Here is a 20,477-nt window from a genome sequence, read left to right on the forward strand (position 1 = left end):
TGACAATGGGCAGCTAAGTTTCGATACTGCAGAGTCAGTTTATAGGTCAAAGCCTACCAGAGAGCGCACTGCAGGCAAGCTTCCCTGGGATGTGTTGTCTGTAATGGCAGCTCACTACCACTCAACGCAACTCCACTCTATGACACTCTACTCCACTCTGTGGCACTCTCCTCAACTCTATGATATGCCACTCTATGATATGCCAATCCATGACACTCTACTCCACTTCACTCAAGCCCATGGCACTCCACTCTATGACACTCCACTCTATGACACCTCATGACACTTCACTCTGTGGAAGTCCATGCCACTTTACTCCCCTCTACACAACTCCACTCTATGACATGCTACTTCACTCCACTTTACTCCATGCCACTCTACAACACTTTATTCCACTCTGCGCTACGCCATTGTGCTCTACTCCACTCTCTGCCACTTCACTCTACACCACTCTACTCTACTCCACTCTACTCCATTATATAACACTCTACTCCACGCCACTGTATGACTCTCTACACCATTCAATGACACTCTAATCCACACTATGCCACTCTCCAACACTCCGCTCTATGACACTCTCTGCCACTTGACTCTAGGCAACCCTATTCAACTCCATTCTCTGCTACTCCACTCCATCCCACTCCACTCTATGACAAAACACCTCACTCCACTTTTCTATAGTCTATGCCACTCCATGCCACTTCACTCTACAACACTTTACTCCACTCTACGACCTTACAATCTATGACCCTTCACTCCACTACAACCCTCCACTCAACCACACTCTACACGACTCTACAAACCTCCATTCTATGACCGTCCACTTTATGATGCCCCACTCTACAACAGTCTACTCTACAATACTATACAACACTATACAACACTCTACACTACTCTATGCCACTGCCCTCTACACCTTCCAATGTAATTCCTTCTTTTACACTCCATGCTATTTTACTCTACTGTATGACATCTACTCTGCAAAACTCCACTACTGTACCACACTCTACTCCACTATATGCCACTCCATCACACTACTCCACTGGATACCACTGCATGGTACTCCACTGTATGCCACTTTATGCCACTCCACTCTACTCTCCTCCACTCTATGACACTTTACACTACTCTATTCCACTTCACTTTACGCCATGCCACTCCATCCCGCACCACTCCACTCTGTAACACATTACTCCACTCTATGCTACATCACCTCCCTCTACACCACTTCATTTTACATCACTCCACTTTACAACAATCTATTCCACTCTATGCCACTCCACTATATGCTACTCTATGGCACTCTACACCACTCCACTCTACTCCACTCTGCACAACTTCCTCTACGCCACTTTACACCATTCTAAACCATTACACTCCAGTCTACTCCACTCTATGCCGCTCCACTGTACTTGACTCTATGTCACACCACTTTACAACACTCTACTCCACCCATTCGACTCTACTCCACTTTACTCGACTCATCTCCACACCACTGCACTCTACGCAACTCCACCTTAGGACATCCCACGTCACAACACTCCACTCCACTCTACGACTCTCCACTCCACACCAATCTCCTCTACACCACTAAATTTTAACCGTGCTGAACAGCAGCCACCCTGGTGTACAACGTTGCTAGAACACATTGGTAAAGCCAATAGCTCTTGCATAGACAAGACCTATTGGCTTTGCTAATACTTGCTTTCTGGTGTGGTGTTACCTCCAAGTTTGATTTCTGTAGCCTGTAATGGTGTAATGCTACATGTTTCATTCTGTTCTGAGCTATAGAACCCAGAATATTGAGCTGCATAGGCATAATCTTTTATTACTGTCATTAGTGTGACAGGTGATATTTTGCATCTTCGCAAAATTCACCTGTAGTGTCTCTCAATAAACCTGTACCACAGCTTTTGTTTTTTGCCGCATCTGATGGCGTCAACACGTTCCTGGTAAGACTCGTGTCACATGTAACACCTGCTGCAGCGCCACGCAATCCTAGCTATTCCTTAAACTGAATAGTGGATCTTGCGCAAGAGGTCAATGGATCGAAGTGACAAAGGATTGAGGTGATGTCATCAATGAGCAATGCGATTATCAACAGTACACAACATATTTAGAATTCTAAACCTCAAACAATAACCACACCAGTTTATTAAGAAGAATTATGAATTTATTTCCCTAGATTAACAATGCTAATACCACGAAAATAACTCTCAAACACAAGTGATAAACATATAGAATCAATAGTGGCTGATTAGAACGTCTTATGTATCTGAGTTTAATCAAAACAATCAAAGAAATAATCTCCAAAATCATAACACTGATTAATAACTCCAGAATTGGTAATAATGGTAATGAATACATTAGTACAAACAAAGAGTGTCAATATGAATCTTGAGCATTTAAAAGTTAATTCCCTCACTAATCACAAATTAGCATCAACATGTTGGACTTCATGTAAAAGAATTTAGAAACATAAATTTAGAAAAACATACAAACTCGGGTTATTCTAGAAAAAAACATTATTGTTAATATACAGCATTTAAACTGTATGTTGCAGCTGGCACCTGCAAAGCAAAAGAGACACATATAACAATGCGATTTCATACATTGCCCATAGAACAACAACATGTAGTCTACTTCAGCAAAGGGACACCATCAGGTAAGTCTTCGGAAGATCGGGCCTATTGACAGGTAAACCCGCATTGCTAGTATGACTCGAACCATCAGGAATTCAAACTAAGAATCTTAGAATCCCTCTCTCGACTCTCACTGTCTTCTCCTCCTCTATTAGAATCTCTCAGAATCTCTCTCATAGAAAATCCTACCCCAATTGTTATACTAATCTTCAAAAGGTTTATGGTTGGTCAGTACATGGGGCGGTTACGAATCAACCAATAGTAGCTCTAATTGACAACCTAAGTTGTTATGACATCAGTGATAATCAAGACACATTCATAAAAGTAACATTTCCTCTTCTGTCTCATCTTGTTATGGACTTTCCTCCGCCATCAGCCTAGCCCATTGCACATCCCCCTCTACTTATGAGCTGTTAAATACCCTTGGAACCAATACTAATCTGGAGTCTGTCAAATGATTCACATATGTATTAGTACAACATTATCAAAGCATTGCAACCCAAATGTACAGTGAAATATACTTGGGAATGACCTTTGGTGGGCAGCAGTACACATAGCAGGAGCCAGAGTGGGGCACAGAGATCTGAAAATAAAGATGCCAAAGGGTACAGTCAGTGGCCATAGACATAGGGAAACAGGCTGCCATGTACAATGTCCAACTTAAAACTGAAATGTAAAGTGAACTTACAGTGTCTTACCTGTGTGTCACTGGAAGTACTGCTGAATTATATTGCTTCTGTTGTCAACATCTTCTTCCTCTGCCTCCTCTTCCTCACTGTCCACAGGCTCTTCCGCTGCCACAAGACCATCCCCACGCACATCCTCCTGCAGAAAAGGCACATGGCGTCTCAAGGCTACGTTGTGCAACATGCAACGATGATCTGGCACACCTTCTTGGGTGAGTGGTACAGGGACCCACCTATCAGGTGGAGGCACCGGAACCTGGCCTTCAGGAGGCCGAAGGTCCTTTCAATAATCCTCCTTGTATGCCCATGTGCCTCATTGTAACGTTCCTCTGCCCTTGTCCTGGCCTTCCTCACTGGGGTCTGTAGCCATGAGAGGTTGGGGTAACCAGAGTCACCTGCAAATATTGAGGGACAACTGTTAGACACACACTAACCCTTAGGGACAACCCCATACCCAGATACCTACTCATAGTGTGTGGGACCTTGGGCTCACATATTAGCCACACCTGGTGCCTCTGAAGTTGGCCCATCACATATGGGATGCTGCTAATCCTCAAGATAAGGGCGTCATGCACAGAGCCAGGATATTTGGCATTCACAAGGGAGATGTACTGGTCCACCAAACATACCATCTGCACATTCATGGAGTGTTAGCTTTTTCTATTCCTGAAAACTTGTCCATTTCTCTGAGGGGAGGACAAGTGCCTAATGTGTACCATCAATGGCACCAATTATGTTGGGGATATGTCCCAGGGCTTAAAAGTCAGCTTTCACTGTAGGCAAATCCTTCACCTGAGGGAAAACGATGTAGCTCCGCATGTGTTTCAGCAGGGCAGACAACTCTCTGGACACCATGTTGGAGAACATTGGCTGGGACATCCCTGATGCCATAGCCACTGTTGTTTGGAAGAACCACTAGCCAGGAAATGGAGCACTGACAGGACCTGCACTAGAGGGGGGATACCTGTGGGCTGGCGGATAGCTGACATCAGGTCTGGCTCCAATTGTGCACACAGTTCTTGGATTGTGGAACGATCAAGTCTGTAGGTTATGATAATGTGTATGTCCTCCATTGGTGCAAGGCCCACCAGGGGTCTGTACACGGGAGGATACCCCAATCTCATATTCAGCCTCAGCGGTTAAAGCCTATGGAAGAAAACGGTGAGCAGAGGGTCATATTCCCACATCTATTGCCCTAATGATGATTTGTTTACTTTACAGAAACAAGATGTGAATCCGAAAATCAGTTGCGGTGCCAATGTCTGCTGTGACGCAGTTAGGTGCCATGCCCTGTGCCCCCCTGAAATGGCGGCTGCCTGACCTGTGAGGAGGGACAAGTGAAAATGAGGTAACTGAGCTGGCGTTGTGCGCCATCGTGGTAGGCGGTCGAAGACCGCAGCGCAACTTCGCTTTGATTATCAGTAGGCCCTATGGGTTCCAGGAGCCAATGGCGATGTATGCCGGCAATGATGGTACGCACCGCCATGAACGTCACCGCCATTTTCTATCTGTTCATTCACTTGCTACCTGACCTTCAACAGGAGAGGACCTACACTGCAAGTGCTGCTGTGACCTGTGTCTGGAAGCGACAATGGCTCATGTGTCTGGGGAAAGGGCCCCTGCCTTCACTGCGGAGGAGTTGGAGAAACTGGTGGATGGGGTCCTACCCCAGTACACGTTACTCTACGGTCCTCCAGACAAACAGGTGAGTACACTGTGAGCATGATGCGTGGGCCATGAATGTATGGAGTGCTGTGTATGTAAGCCACATGTGGAGGGTGGCAGCAGCGTCCTGGCCAGAGTGCTGCATGTAAGGTGGTCAATATATGTGCGTCAGGGGATGGGAGGGATATGGTGGGCCATGAGTGTGACGGCCCGGACAGTTGACTAATTTCCTTTTCTGCTGTCTTTGCCATGCAGGGCAGCACCCACCAGAAAAATGGTATTTGGCGTGCCATCGCCAAGGAGGTGTGGACCCTGGGGGTCTTTGACAGGCGGAGCACCCACTGCCGCAAGAGGTGGGAGGACCTGTGCCGCTGGGCAAAGAATACGGCGGAGGCCCAGCTGGGGCTGGCCTCCCAAGAAGGAAGGGTTGCCCGTCGCACCATGACACCCCTGATGTTCCGCATCCTAGCAGTGGCCTATCCGGAGTTGGATGGGTGCTTGAAGGCATCACAGCAGCCACAAGGGGGTGAGTACAGATTCTGAATCCTGACTTTGCGCATGTTAAGAGGTACCTGGGTGGGGGATGTGGGCTATGGGTGCCCCTAGGCCAGGGCGAAGATGGCAGGGTAGATCCCTTGTTTGGCAGGCTCTGAAGCACTCCTACCCCAATAGTGTTAGTGGGCATCTACTACTGGGCAGGGTCCTGTGGGTTTTGAGTTTGCAGCTAATGGCATTAGGCATTCTACCCCATGGGCTGGTGACTATCTTAGTAAATGGTTGGGCATGGCCTAGTGCATAGTGCTGCTCCCTGTGTGTTGTGTACGCCAACGGTAGTGTTATTGCCTGCATTGACCAAGTGTATCCTCTGTCTCTCCCCACCCTTTTTGTTTTGTCACCCTGTCCTTGTGTGCATTAGCATCATCTGGCGGAGGAGCAGAGGCACCGGCGATGGAGGGAGCTGCATCCCACATGGGCCTGGAGGCCGAATCCACCGACAGTGAGGGCATTAGTGGGATGGAGGGCAACGGGAGCACCACAACAGGGACAGGGGGGGGGAGCACACTGACAGCGACTCCTCCTCTGATGGAAGGTCACTGGCAGTGGCGGACACCTCTGTGCCCACCCCAACAACAGGTACAGCCGCCAGCTCCCCCTACCAGCACCGCCCTCCCAGCAGCCCCTCAGCGTGTTTCCCGTGCCTGCTCACCCAGGAGAGTGGGCATCTCCTTTGCCCCAGGCACCTCAGGCCCTGCCACAGCCAGCCCTGCTGCCCTCAGTGAGGAGGCTATTGACCTCCTGAGATCCCTCACTGTTGGGCAGTCAACCATTCTGAATGCCATCCAGGGTGTTGAGAGGCATTTGTAACAAACAAATGCATACCTGGAGGGCATTCACTCTGGTGGCCCAACAGAGAGCATTTCAGGCTCTGGCCTCCGCACTGATGGCAGCCATTGTCCCTGTCTCTAGCCTCCCCCCTCCAACTTCCTCTGCCCAGTCCCAGTCCCCTTAACCCCAGCCTATCCCAAGCACACCTTCAGACCAGAATTCACCCAAATCAACACACAGAAGTGGCTTAGGCAAACACAAGCACCACACATCATCCCACAGGCACTCGCACAAGCACCATCCCCATGCAGACACACCAACATCCACTGCCTCCACTGTGTCCCCTCCTCCTCCTCATCCACCTCCCTCCCAGTAACATCTCCACTCACACCTGCATGCACTACATCCTCATCCACAACCTCCATCACCAGCACGCCCATCACTACTCACCCCTCACTGGCAGTCACCACCCCCACATCCATGCACAAGTCCCCTGTGTCCTCTCCCAGTGTGTCTGTGACCCCTCCTCCCAAAGTACACAAACGCAAGCACCCACCCACCCAACCACCATCCACCTCACAACAGCATCCAGCCCATGCACCTTCACCCAAACTCAGCAGACAGACACCTCCTACAACCACTCCCTCTTCCTCCTCCACTCCCAAACCCTCTCCCTCTCCCTCTCCCCCCCCAGTGTGTCTAAAAAGCTTTTCCTGGCAAACATTGATCTCTTCCCTACCCCTCCCACCCATCCTTCCCCTCGGGCCAGGGTGTCCAGACACCAGGCCAGCACCTCAGCCACCAAGTCGGTGTCCGCTGTGGTACCTGCAACTCACAGAGGCTCAAAGGGGGCAACCGTCAGCCCAGCCAGTGTGCCAACAACCCCTGCAAAGAACAAAACCATTCTGCCACCTGCCAAGGTGAAGAAGGGGACAGCATGCAGCAAGGGCAAGGAGCACGACCTACCCAGCAAGGCCTCCTCCAAAACTCCAGCTGCCAGAGTCAAGGTCACAACAGTATCTGCCAAAGTGAGGAAGGGGCACAAAACCCAAGCAAGGCACTTCAGCCGTTGGAGGCTGCAGGTGAGCGCCTGGTGCCCACCAGCACAACTGCCAGCCCCTCCACCTGCACTGCGAGCAGCACCGCCAGCAGCCCCGCTGCAAGCACCGCCGCAAGCACCGCACCTGCAACGCAGCTAGCACCACTACTGTCAGCAGCAGCATCCCCAGTGGGCAGCCATCTGAGGCTGGAGGAAAAGGGCTGGAGCCTCCCTCAACCACTGGCAGCACTGGCACCTGCACCACGGCCAGCACCACCAGCAGCCCCGCCGCAAGCACTGCCGCAAGCACCACCACCTGCACCGCTGACAGTAGGACCACTACCAGCAGCAGCAGCCCCAGTGGGCAGCCGTCTGAGGCTGCAGGAGACGGGCTGGAGCCTCCCACCACCACTGGCAGCACCCCCACCAGCACCGGCACTACCACCAGTTTGCAGCCTTAGCCACCGCCGGATGGAGTCTAGCCCTGCCTCCATGGACTATCATGCAACCTGGTCCCTGCAAATCTCATGCCTCAGACACCCAGGGGAGGGAATGTGAACTGCCACACCCCAAGTGCTGCATCACTGGGCACAAGGCCCCCTCCAGAACAAGTGGAGATCTGCATCCACTCACCCCCTCCTTGGCAGGATGAAGCACACTGGGCACAAGGCCTCCTACAGAACCAGTGGGGATATGCATCCACTCACCCCCTCCCTGGCAGGATGAAGCACACTGGGCACAAGGCTCTCTCCAGAACCAGCGGAGAAGCCATCCACTAGAGGGACTGTGGCTTTGCACTTCCCAGGACCAAGCAGTGGGCAAACCACCCACTAGAGAGACTGTGGCTTGGCACTCCCCAGGACCAAGCAGTGGGCAAACCACCCACTTGGGAGACTGTGGCTTTGCACTCCCCAGGACCAAGCAGTGGGCAAACCACCCACTTGAGAGACTGTGGCTTTGCACTCCCCAGGACATCGCTGTAGGCATGGAGCACCCTCCAGGAGCAGTGGCGTTGTCCCAACTTCCGGCTGAGGTGACCCCCTTGCCTGTCCCCCTGAGGTGCCTGTGTGTTTTCGACCTGACGCCCCTGCAGTGTTCTCTCCGTATTCTCTCCATTTGGGAAGGACAATGTACAGCCTTATGTACATATTGTATATTTTTGTAAATACTGTTTTTCTATTCATTACGTATATCTGCCTATTTCTAATATATCACTGATTTGACTCACTTCATTTTGTCCTTGTGTTCTTCCCGGGGATTACGGGGTGTAGATGTAAAGTTGTTGCATGTGTTTGTGTGTATGGTGTTGTGAGGGAGGGTCGGGGTGTGGCGTGTTGCGTGTGTGTGTCACTCTCTTTTTCCTGCCCCCCTCCACTGTGTACTAGGTGCAGTACTCACCGGGTCGTCGCCGCCGCCTTTGGTATTCCTGGTAGATGAGGAGGTAGACCAGCATGGGCAGGACCTGTAACTCAGGCTCCATGGCGTCCTGGTTCTTTGTTGGTGTCGAGAGGTGAGTGGTTTCCCTTCTGTGTTCTATTTCTGCTGTGCTTTTTATGGCATTGGTACTGCCCCGGAAAAGCTGGCAGATTGGCAAGTTGTGATGGGGTGGGCGGTACATTGTCTTCCGCCTGTCTGTTGGCGGTTACCACCACGGTGTTTGTTGCTACCGCCATGGCGGTCGGAATGTTAAAGTGGTTGTCTGTGTTGGCGGTTTCCGCTGTGGTCGTGATCCAATTTTTTTTACCACCGGCCTGTTGGCGGCATTACAGCCGCTTTAACATCAACCACCAAGGTTCTAACGAGGGCCATAATCTTGTCCTTTCTGGTGTGCACAGCATTTAACCAAGGCAATTTTCTCAGGTTTCTGTACAGCCTGTGGTAAATCGTGTATCTTTTCATTATTCCTTAAAGGTGAGCCCGATGACGTTAGAAAACCTCTATGTGACCAAATTTGCCCAAAATCATGTACGATACCAAATCCATACTGACTATCAGTATAGATCGTTACTTTCATCTGGTCTGATAGTTGGCATGCTATAGTAAGAGCCACCAGTTCCGCAACCTGAGCAGAAATCACTCCTTTAAGCCATGAAGCTTCTAGTATGCCAGTAACTGTGCATACTGTGTAGCCTGCTCTTAATGCATCTCTATTGTCTCTTAGACAGGAACCATCAACAAAGATAATTTGATCATTCTCTTCCAGACGAGTATCTTTAATATCATCTCTTGGTTTTGTGCATAATTCTGTCACTTCTAAATAATCATGCTCAATGTCATATATTTTTTCTGGATCATCTCTCTCATCTGGTAACAATGTTGCCGGGTTAAGTATTGTACACCTTTTTACTGTCACATTTGGTGCCCCAAGAACCACTGTTTCATAACATGTCAGTCTTGCATTGGTTAGGTATTATGTCTTTGATCTGGTCAATAGAATTTCTATTGAATGAGGTAGCATTACTGTCAAAGGATAACCCATCACAATATTTTCACTTTGAGTTATAATCTGCTCAACTGCTGCACCTGCCCATAAGCATTCTGGTAAGGCTGCTGCAACGGGATCCAAAGTAGCTTAAAAATATGCTACTGGACGATTGACACCACCATGTGTCTGTGTCAAGACAGACAAAGAAAATCCATCACGCTCATGACAAAACAACAGGAACGTTTTTGTGTAATCAGGCATAGCTAAAGCTGGAGCTTGACACAAACTCTCTCTCAAATCAGTAAATGCTCTCATGCATTCTTCATCCATTATTATGGGATCTGAAGCACCCTTATGCGTTAGCCTCTACAAAGGTTTAGAAATGGCTGAAAAATTTGGAATCCACTGATGACAATATCCTACTATTTCTAGAAACATTCTCAACTCTATCTGTGAACTTGGTATTTTCATTTTTATAAATGTCGCTACTCTTTCCCTTGAGATTCTTCTAGATCCTTTTTCAATCAAATGACCCAAGTATTTTACTTCTCTCTGACAATACTGTAATTTGGTAGGAGATACCTTATGTCCATTGTCTCCCAAAACGTTCAACAATGCAATTGTATCCTCTTTAAAACCTTCCTTTGTCTTTCATGCAATTAACAAATCATCAAGATATTGCACCAATGTCGATTGGTAAGGCATTACCAATGACTCCAGGTTCTTTTTCAAAATGTGATTGAAAATTAATGGTGACTCCGAAAACCATTGAGGAATTCTACACCAACAATAGTCTCTGGTCAGAAATTTGAAACAATAGAGATATCTACTGTCCTCATGTAGAGGCACAGAAAAGAATGCTTGGGACAAATCAATCACTAAGAATCATTCTGCATCACATGGAATCTGAAACATTATCACAGCTGGATTTGGCACAACATGACAACATTTCACCACAATATCATTTATTTTCCTCAAATCCGGAACAAGACACATTTTCCCACTTGGCCTTTTCAAACCCATTATTGGTGAATTGCACAAACTACTCATCACTTCCTTCAAAACTCCCTGTTCCAAAAAATGTTCTATTAAAGGTCTTATCCCTTCAATTGCCTCATTTGTCATTGGATTTTGTGCAGTTTGTGGAAACACTGCATTCTCTTTCTCTGCCACTCTGACTCCTTCAACTCCTTTAATCAATGTCTTTTCCTGATAAATCCCAAACCTTTCACTTGACTCTTTCCTGTAAATCAATTGGTAGATCTTTTTTTTTGAAAACTGGAAAGAAATTAATTAATTCTACTGAATTGTTATCTTCATTTGTCTGCTCATTTTCATCAGTCTGATCATCAAAATTGATCAAAGGAAACTTCTTGGACACCAATTCCTTTTCAAGAGTAATTGTGGAATCATTATTTGTCTGAATCCCTTCAATTGAACATGAAATTGAACAATTTATCTGACAAAGCAAATCTCTTCCTCGTAATGACACTGGACTAGAATCACAAATGACATAACTGTGAAAATCTCTAAAAATACCAACCTTCACAAGAACTGGTTGTGTAAGAGTGTTAGTCAAATGTTTGTTCACAGCTCCTACTATTTGAACTGTCCTCTCTGAAATTGGTATGTCTGGAACTTCTACATTTCTTAATGTCGAACGTGTTGCTCCTGTATCGTCAAGAAACTTAACTTCATGACCATGTATTTCACCCTTCACATAAGGACCCCTTTGATCCACTTCTAATGATGCTGCCATCACATACTCTTCCTCATCTGAACTATCCAACTGCCATTCATCTTTTATTTCATCCTCACTGTGTAAAGGAAACTGTTCAGCTGTTTTTTCACTTTTGTTCTTTTTCTGATTTGTGACCACTTGCGAAAGCATTACCTGTTGTTGTGCCATAGGACTCTATCATTTTAACCTGTCTTGGCATGTGTATTTGCTGTACAGGCACCATCTGCACCTGTGGCTGCATTTGTTGTATTTGTGGCATTTGTATTTGATGTACCTGTGGTTGTGCATTCTGTACCTGTTGTATTGGTTGTAAAAGCTGAAAACCTTGCATATTATTCATATTATTCTGGAAAGTCTGATTTTAACCCCCCATTGTAGGTCCTCTCAAGCTCTGATATGAATCAACACTGTTTGTCTGTTGTACAACACCACCTTGATTTAAAATCAAGCACTGTCTTTTCTAATGTCCAATTACCCCGCAATTATGACAAGGTAACACCTTTCACCTTTGCTGCTCATCTTGCATTACCACTGAACTCAAATCCACATTTCTATTGCCCCCCGGAAGCATCTTTCCACCTGGACCTCTGCCTCTACCTTGGCTCTTAAACAAACCATTCGCTTATGGCAGTTGCAAAAATGTTCCCTGTAATCCTGTCTGTGCAGCCTTAATCTCCATCACCATTGCTTGTTCTTTCAACTTTTTCGGCTTCAACTCAATCTCATCACTACAGTATTTGGCATACTACAATACTTCATCAATCGGTTTTGCTTGCCAGCAGATTAAAAGATTCTTAATCATCTGACTAATTTCTGGTTTTAACCCTTCAACAAACCTAAACACCAAGGCCCGTATTTATACTTTTTTTAGCGCCGCATTTGCGCCGCCTTTTGACGCAAAACGGCGCAAACCTACAAAATACAATGGTATTTTGCAAGTTTGCGCCGTTTTTGTGTCAAAAAACGACGCAAATGCGGCGCAAAAAAAGTATAAATACGGGCCCAAATGACTCATGCTCTCTTTCTCAATTGTTTCCACACCACTAAATTGTTTGAACGCCTTCAACAACCTTTCATAATATGCATGAACCGATTCTTTCCCTTCCTGTGCTGTCCTGTCTATGCACTTCCAATCAAAATGTTTCAGCGAAACTCTTGTTTTCAGAAACTCAATAACTTTATAGTAATATTTCATTACTTCTGGAGATTGTACACCTGTTTTCAAATCCCTTTGCAGCTCACTTGTTGGCCAATCCACACTCCTTTTGCATTCAATCCACAAATCTGCCGGAACAACAATATCAAAAAGTGCATTCTGGTCTTCACACAGACATTTTGCAAGCTTCACAAACCTATCTGTCTGCTGATGCCACTCTACTGGTTTTTCTCTCAAACTTGGGTAATTATTCGTAAAACTTAAGATATCACCCCTACTCCAAGGTACATGTACAAAATTCCCTCCTGGCGTTTCCCTCATTGGTAAAATGTTCACTGAATCTCCTGCCTGTGTCGTGTCATCCTTCTTTGGTCTTTCTCTTTTCTTGACCCATCTGCCTTCCCACTTATATAATGCTCTCAAAACCTGCACTCTTTCAAGTAATTCTCTTAGATGTGTTTTCATCCCTGCAGACCTCATGTGTATAAAATCTTCCTCATCCATGTTTAATCTGTAACTTCTTTTCAGACTTTTAATTTTAGATAATTCAATATCATACTCATCTGCTATTTCTTGTAACTGCTGGTATACCTTATCTGCTCCTCTGGTAATTATTTTACACAAATATCTCAATTGAGCTTCAGTATAGGCTCAAGCCTGTTCACACCCATGGCCCCTTCCAAAAGTTCATTTCCTTCCATTGACAACCTCACTCTGTTTATTGTGTGTTCTTCCCTGTCTTTCTTTTCCATGGTCTTTGAATTACTTACATCTTCCAATCACTTCGTTATTTCTTGTGCAGATAAACCTTTCAAAGAAACTTCATTATATTATGCATCCAAATCTTGCTCTTGTGCTGTGCTTGCACATTGTTGTGGAATCATTAATCTCTCCCCTCTGATCACAGTATTTTCAAAAGGAGACAAATCTATTAAATAATTAGTCTCATTCAGTGTTTGTCCTTGTCTAAGAGTTGATTTTTCTAAAACCCCATTCTGAACTTGGATCAGAGAATTCACTCCTCTATTGTTTATACATGCATATAATGGAGTTACCGGACCCTTTGTAATAGGTACAGAAATTTCATCTGGACCAGCTAGAGATCCAACCCTCTGTATCTGTCCTGCACCCATGCTCTGCATTTGTGGAGTCTGTATTTGAACAGGCTCTCCTTGAATCACACCCAGTCCTTGTTGACCTAGAGATAACACTAAATTAGTAGCCATCCTTATGATCTGAGCCTCTGGCTGTAAATCAGGAATATTTATTTCCAACTGCTGTCTATTGTTCAGTGAATCATTGCAACTACTCTGCATCTGAACTCTTTTATTGTTCAGGGTGTCCGTGATATTCCTGATGTGGATGGTGCAGTAGGAATCATATTATTAATTTCACTCCCATTTGATTCACTCTCTCTTGACCTCTGATCTCTCTGATTCATGTTTGGTGGAGGATAAGTCTCTAAAATCTCAGAAACTATTTTATCTTCACTTATCTCATTATTATCATTAAACATGATTATATTTAAGTCTTTCAATTTTTGCTCTTTAGTCACTGAAGAACTATTTTTCTTTTTCTTTCCATATTTTGACTCATCCTCATCCTCCTTTGTCCTTGCAGGAAATAATATGATTCCCTGTAGTGTTGCTACTCTCCACCTTTTCTGCTCTTCATCCCATCTAGCCTCTGCTAGCGTTTTTTCTACTCTCCTCATTTTATTTTCAAATTTCAATGCTTGTTGCTGTCTAGCTACTAGCTCCCAAATCGCTAGGGCTTCATATGTGCTGGCCTCGGTGGAGGTTTTAAACTGTACATCTTCAATCTCAGATTCTCCAAAATCCTCAAATTAAATGTTCAATTTTCTGGAAAAGCCAAGCAACCTTTCTTCCTTGTAATCTTAACCCAATGTTTCAATCAAAGACACACTCCGCACCTTTCTCCTCGAATACAATATATGCCGGAGCATTTTCTGGTGGGCAAATATCTTCTTTGGGTGCCGAAATATATTCATCACCTCTCAGTACACTTCTCAAAGCCTTGAAAAACTTCATTTTCAAAATCTTTTTTATTCAAACCTGATGTCCACAACAAAAGTTATTATTTACAAACTAAACAAAACTAATAGTGAAATCTGTTCAAAAACAATCAATCAGAAAAAGTGAATACAATCCCACAATTCTCTTCGACCCTCTCACCTTCCAATTGCGTTATTTTATTATCGGACTGATTGGCGAATCCGTGCACGACCCTCACTAATCAACCAATCCCAGCACTGCACCACTTATGTCACACTAACACACACACCCCTTCTCAGTGCAATTGCTGAGACACTGACAAAGTCTGTTGTTCTGATTTCTTTCCTAACTCACATATTAAATCAACGCAATATTAATTTGCGGGCAAAACTTAAAACCAAATTAAGAAAACAAATTTGCCCATTTACTACAGGTAGGGTAATACAATTGCTTCGGGAACCTTCCAAAGTAACCTTCAGCTTTCGTCTACTCTTTTTCACAGTTCCCCTCATTCGCGAGTAAAATCTGACCTGCAAATTTCACTTTTCAACTGATCACTGGACTGTCGTCCTAGTGCACTTAATACTCACCAAATCTCAGTATAATTTCAATCACACCAATTATCTCACATCCTCGACTTACCAATCACGCCGGACCAGTCTATCAAATGGAAAAATTAAAACATATATCAAGTGTCTCACTACACTTGTCAATATACTCCGAGTCCCAGACCTCTCTCCTTAGGTCTGTCATCAACAACCACGGGGATACTTTTTTCTGCATTAAGCGCCACACTCAAATGAAGAATGTTGCTTCCCTGCTCTCATACCTTCGGAGTACGCCCGCTCCTTCTAAACTCTACTGGAGTATCTTCACTCCTTTAAACCATTATACACCTCCATCATCTGCAAATTAGCGTAAGCTGTGCAAGCGCAAATCACCTCACTCCATTCAACCAAACACTGCTAGAAACATACCCTTCAACCTAGAGGGTCTCCAAGAACTGGGGGTAGTAACTTAAGGCAACTAGCAACTCATCTCATCAAATCCATATAACATTTCAGAAAAACAGCAAATCTATTTTTCTTTGAAAAAGAAAATTTCCACAAATCACATTAGTCCCATTATGACATCATCAATCGATGACGTAACCATAATCTGCTACCAAAACCTGCTGCAGCCTAGCTATTACTTAAGCTGAATAGTGGATTTTGTGCAAGAGGTCAATGGATCGAAGCGACAAAGGATTGAGGGGATGTCATCAATGAGCAATGTGATTATCAACAGTAAACAACATATTTAGAATTCTGAACCTCAAACAATAACGACACCAGTTTATCAAGAAGAATTATGAATTTATTTCCCTAGATTAACACTGCTAATATCACGAAAATGACTCTCAAACACAAGTGATAAGCATATAGAATCAATAGTGGCTGATTAGAACGTCTTATGTATCTGAGTTTAATCAAAAAAATCAAGCAAATAATCTCCAAAATCATAACACTGATTACTAACACCAGAATTGTTAATAATGGTAATGTATACATTTGTACAAACAATCAAAGAGTGTCAATATGAATCTTGAGCATTTGAAAGTTAATTCCCTCACTAACCATAAATTAGCATCAACATGTTGGACTTCATGTAAAAGAATTTAGAAATGCAAATTTAGAAAAACATACTTACTCGGGTTATTATAAAAAAAATATTATTGTTAATATGCAGCATTTAAACTGTATGTGGTAGCTGGTACCTGCAAAGCAAAAGAGACACATATAACAATACAATTTCATGCATTACCCATACAACAACAACATGTAGTCTACTTCAGCAACGGGACACCATCAGGTAAGTCTTCGGAAGATCGGGCCTATTGACAGCTAAACCCACACTATTAGTATGACTCGAACCATCAGGAACTCGAACTAAGAATCGCGGAATCCCTCTCTAGAGTCTCACTGTCTTCTCCTCTAGTAGAATCTCTCAGAATCTCTCTCATAGAAACTCCCACCCAGATTGTGATACTAATCTTCAAAAAGTTTATGATTGGTCAGTACATGGGGTGGTTACGAATCAACCAATAGTAGCTCTAATTGACAACCCAAATTGCTATGACATCAGTGATAATCAAGACACATTCATAAAAGTAACTTTTCCTCTTCCGTCTCGTCTGTGAATCCATTGTTCCATCTCTTCTCAGGACTCTTCAAACCGAAACATTTACTTTCATCCTCGAGGAAGAAACCACGTATTAGTGACAATTTCAAACAATAGAACATTCAACTAGTGCAAGAACTTTATCAAACTTGACCTTGTAAGACATAATGCAGCAACCCATTAGGGGTAGCTGTGTACACATCTATTAAGTGATTTAACACACTTTTATGTAAGCTCTGAACCACGGAAACTAAAAACAACTTTGGTTCGAATTTTGCTCAGCCAATGAAAATAAATTAATTATGGCAACCATTTTCAAAAGTCAGCCATTTTTGCATGTCAATTCACTATATAGTTAATACATTGAAATTATTAATAAAACATATTAGAAAATTCACACTCTCACACACCTTCAGCCAGTCCTGTCTGTTTTTTACTTAGTACGCTGAGGATTTGAAGCCCTCAACAATATTGTTAAAAACAACCTTACATGTCCCATTATGCACATTAGTGTAGACTAAAAGGGCGCATCTGACCAATGGAATCGCCCTTTAGAAGAGTCCATTTAGGAGTTAGGTAAAAAGGTAAAATGGTATTACATTAGATACAACTGCATTACAGTCATAGACAATGCTGCACAGGTGCGTCTGACAATGAAATTCCAGTTCAAGTGCACTGGACCGAAAAAAAACATTAGTGATCTGAATTAAAAATAATTTCACCGGAGTAGGGTGAAGTGTTAAGGTTTATACTGTCTGCCACAGAACCTGTACTATAACCTTAGCCTAGAATGGCAAGACCTAGGGTGCAGCAAAAGCTTTTTATACAGGGGAACCATTTCATTGCAGCTAAATTGTTTTAGTGCCAGCTTTTCTGTTACACAAAGAACAAGCGTTGGCAAGGCAATGGGTTTGTATGTTGAAGGCAGAAGAATTGGTGCAATTGATGAGTGCATGCACAGCCATGCTTACAAGCGTGCACCGACAGGCACAATCAAAGACTACATATGCATTAGACAAAGTATTCCACACACACATCTAATCACAAACGCCTAAATAAGTATTCATTCCCAAATAGGCATAGTCACATACGGAGACATAAAATTAGAAAGTTTCTTTACATACAAACAATAATGTAGATTATCGGTGATATCGGAGCACATTCCACCTATAGGTGGAGGCTGATGGCCTCAAAGACAACACACTTGAACCAGAAGCAGAGATGTGGTGTGTACTTTGTCTATAATGTGCATTTAAAGGCTTGGGTAGCCCTGGACATAAATGAGATGTGGAAAATGGGGTGTTCAGGTAGGGAGAAGGAACTACCTGAAATAATAATAGTAGGCTAGTCAGTACATGTTAGAAATGGGGTCTTTGGTTGGCAGTCAGGTTACCCCCTGTCCAAGCAAAGACCCTCATTCTAGTCAGGGAAAAGGAGAATCACCCTAAGTTAACCCCCACCCACCCCCTTGGTAGCTTGGCACAAGCAGGCAGGCTTAACTTCAGAGTCTAGGTGTAAAGTATTTGTACCAACACACACAGTAACTCTGTGAAAACAATACAAAATGACATGACACAGTTTTAGAAAAATAGGTAATATTTATCTAAACAAAACAAGACCTAAAAGACAAAAATCCACCATACACAAGTCAAATTATGAATTAAAAAGCAAAAAGAGTTTTGCGAGAAAAAGTACCTGGGTTGCATCAAAATAACACCACACAGACGAGTTTGTGTGGGAAAAGGTCAGCGATGAGTCGATTTCTCACTCGCAAGCGAGACTGTGCGTCATTCCTCCTCCAGTCAGGTTGGTGTGCGTCATTTTTCCTCTCCGCAGGAGAGCGATGCGTCGATCCGGACAGGCACCTCGGGTCCCAGCAGATTTTGTGTTGTTTTCCCCACCCTGGGAGGTTTGCGTTGAAAATCCTTCCGCACGGTATCAGAAAAACCGCGCTATGTGGACTGTGACATTATCAGCCTCCGTCAGCGGGTGTTGTGCGTCGTTTCTCCAGCCACGTGCATCGATCTTCCAGCCGCAATGCATGTGGAGCGAACATTTCAGCAGCGAACCCTGTGGCGCATCATTTCTCAGCCGCGTCTTGGAAGGTGCCTTGAAAATTTCCCCGCACAGTGCTTTTTGCGTGGATTTCCAGTCTTGGTCTGCCAGCTTCACCTTTCAAGGCCCTAGGAACTGGATAGGGCACCACTTAACAGGGCAGGAGTCTCAGTAGAGATTTCAGGTGCTGGCAGGGGAAGTCTTTGATGGCCCTGAGACTTCAACAACAGGAGGCAAGCTCAGGACAAGCCCATGGAGATATCTGCACAAGCAGGAATGCACAACAAAGTTCAGTCTTTGTCCCTTTGCACAGGCAGAAGCAGCAACTGCAGGATAGCTCCACAAAGCACAGGCACATGCAGGGCAGCACCTCTCCTCAGCTCTTCTCCAGGCAGAGGTTCCTCTTGATTTCCAGAAGTGATCTAAAGTCTGTGGATTTGGGTGCTCTTCTTATACACATTTTGGCCTTTGAAGTAGGCTTCATTTCTTCTAAACGTCCACGTACTTCGAAGAAAAAACCTGTATTTCTGGTATTTAACATTTACCATGATTGACATTATAAGTCTTTACAATGCAAGTAAGCAGAGCAAGGGCCTTTCCTAAGCTGTTTACAACACTGGACTTTACAATGCAAGAAAGTATATATTTTTTTAATTTCATAACTTTTACATTTCTTAAAAAAGGAGCTTGCGGGGTTAGGAGATGGGGCTTGAAGGGGTAAGGGGCTGGTAGAGGTAAATGAGGTGAAGGTTTTTAGGGTTCAGGTGTGACTAGAGGTAAAGGACAATATAGTTTTTTTTAGGGTTTATGGGTAGGTAGACATAAAGGGTTGTAAGGGTTTTTTAGGGTTTAGTGTCAGGCAGAGATAAAGAGGGCATTGGGCTGTAGGGTTCAGTGGCAGGTAAAAGTAAAGGGAGGTAAGTGTTCAAGTGTGGGTAGAGGTAAGGGCGGTAAGGAGTTTTTAGGATTCTGGGGCAGGGAGAGGTAGATATTAACTAGTGCCGGCCACCACTGGATAGTTATAGTTAGTTCTGCAATTCCAGAGGATTTTTTGGTTTGCTTATAACTTTGGCGCCGTTTGTTGAATCTTCATGAAACATTCCAGATAAGAGCTTTTTTTAGTTTCTTCATGGAAAGTTTTGGGGTGATCTGACCAATAAAGATTGTGCAGGCCTTGTGCCTCCACACAACCCCCACTCGTCAGCCCAGTCCACAACAGCCCCTCCTGGCACACAAGTGTTGCCGAATCAATCCAGCACATGGGCGACGGCCCGATCGGTGCAAGAACAAATTCCTCACACCTTGCACAGGGAGTCCTCATAATAGGGCTCCTCCTGGACCTTGGTCTTTCCAATGCTCTTCTCTTATTTACAGGGCACACTGGTTTTGCCTGGTGCTCCTGGCTCCAGGACAGGTGTTCTTGGTTTCCTTTGGTGATATCCCCTTATCCAGCAGGGAGACTAGCATGCCTGGGCCCTCAGTCCTGAACACAGGGAGCAATCTTGCTGAGCTTCTTCTCCTCACACCGTCTGTCTGGCTGTTCAGCAGATGACCAAGTTGGGGGCTT

The 20,477-nt window shown here is 44.7% G+C and overlaps 1 long non-coding RNA gene across 1 annotated transcript in view; it reads left to right on the forward strand.

Moving 5' to 3' along the window:
* The window catches only part of LOC138247439 (uncharacterized), a 48,876-nt gene that overhangs the window by 708 nt on the left and 27,691 nt on the right, over positions 1 to 20,477 (forward strand). The gene's annotated exons all lie outside the window — the stretch shown is intronic.

The sequence above is a fragment of the Pleurodeles waltl genome, chromosome 7, assembly GCF_031143425.1.
Source record: "Pleurodeles waltl isolate 20211129_DDA chromosome 7, aPleWal1.hap1.20221129, whole genome shotgun sequence".
Lineage (NCBI taxonomy): Eukaryota > Metazoa > Chordata > Amphibia > Caudata > Salamandridae > Pleurodeles > Pleurodeles waltl.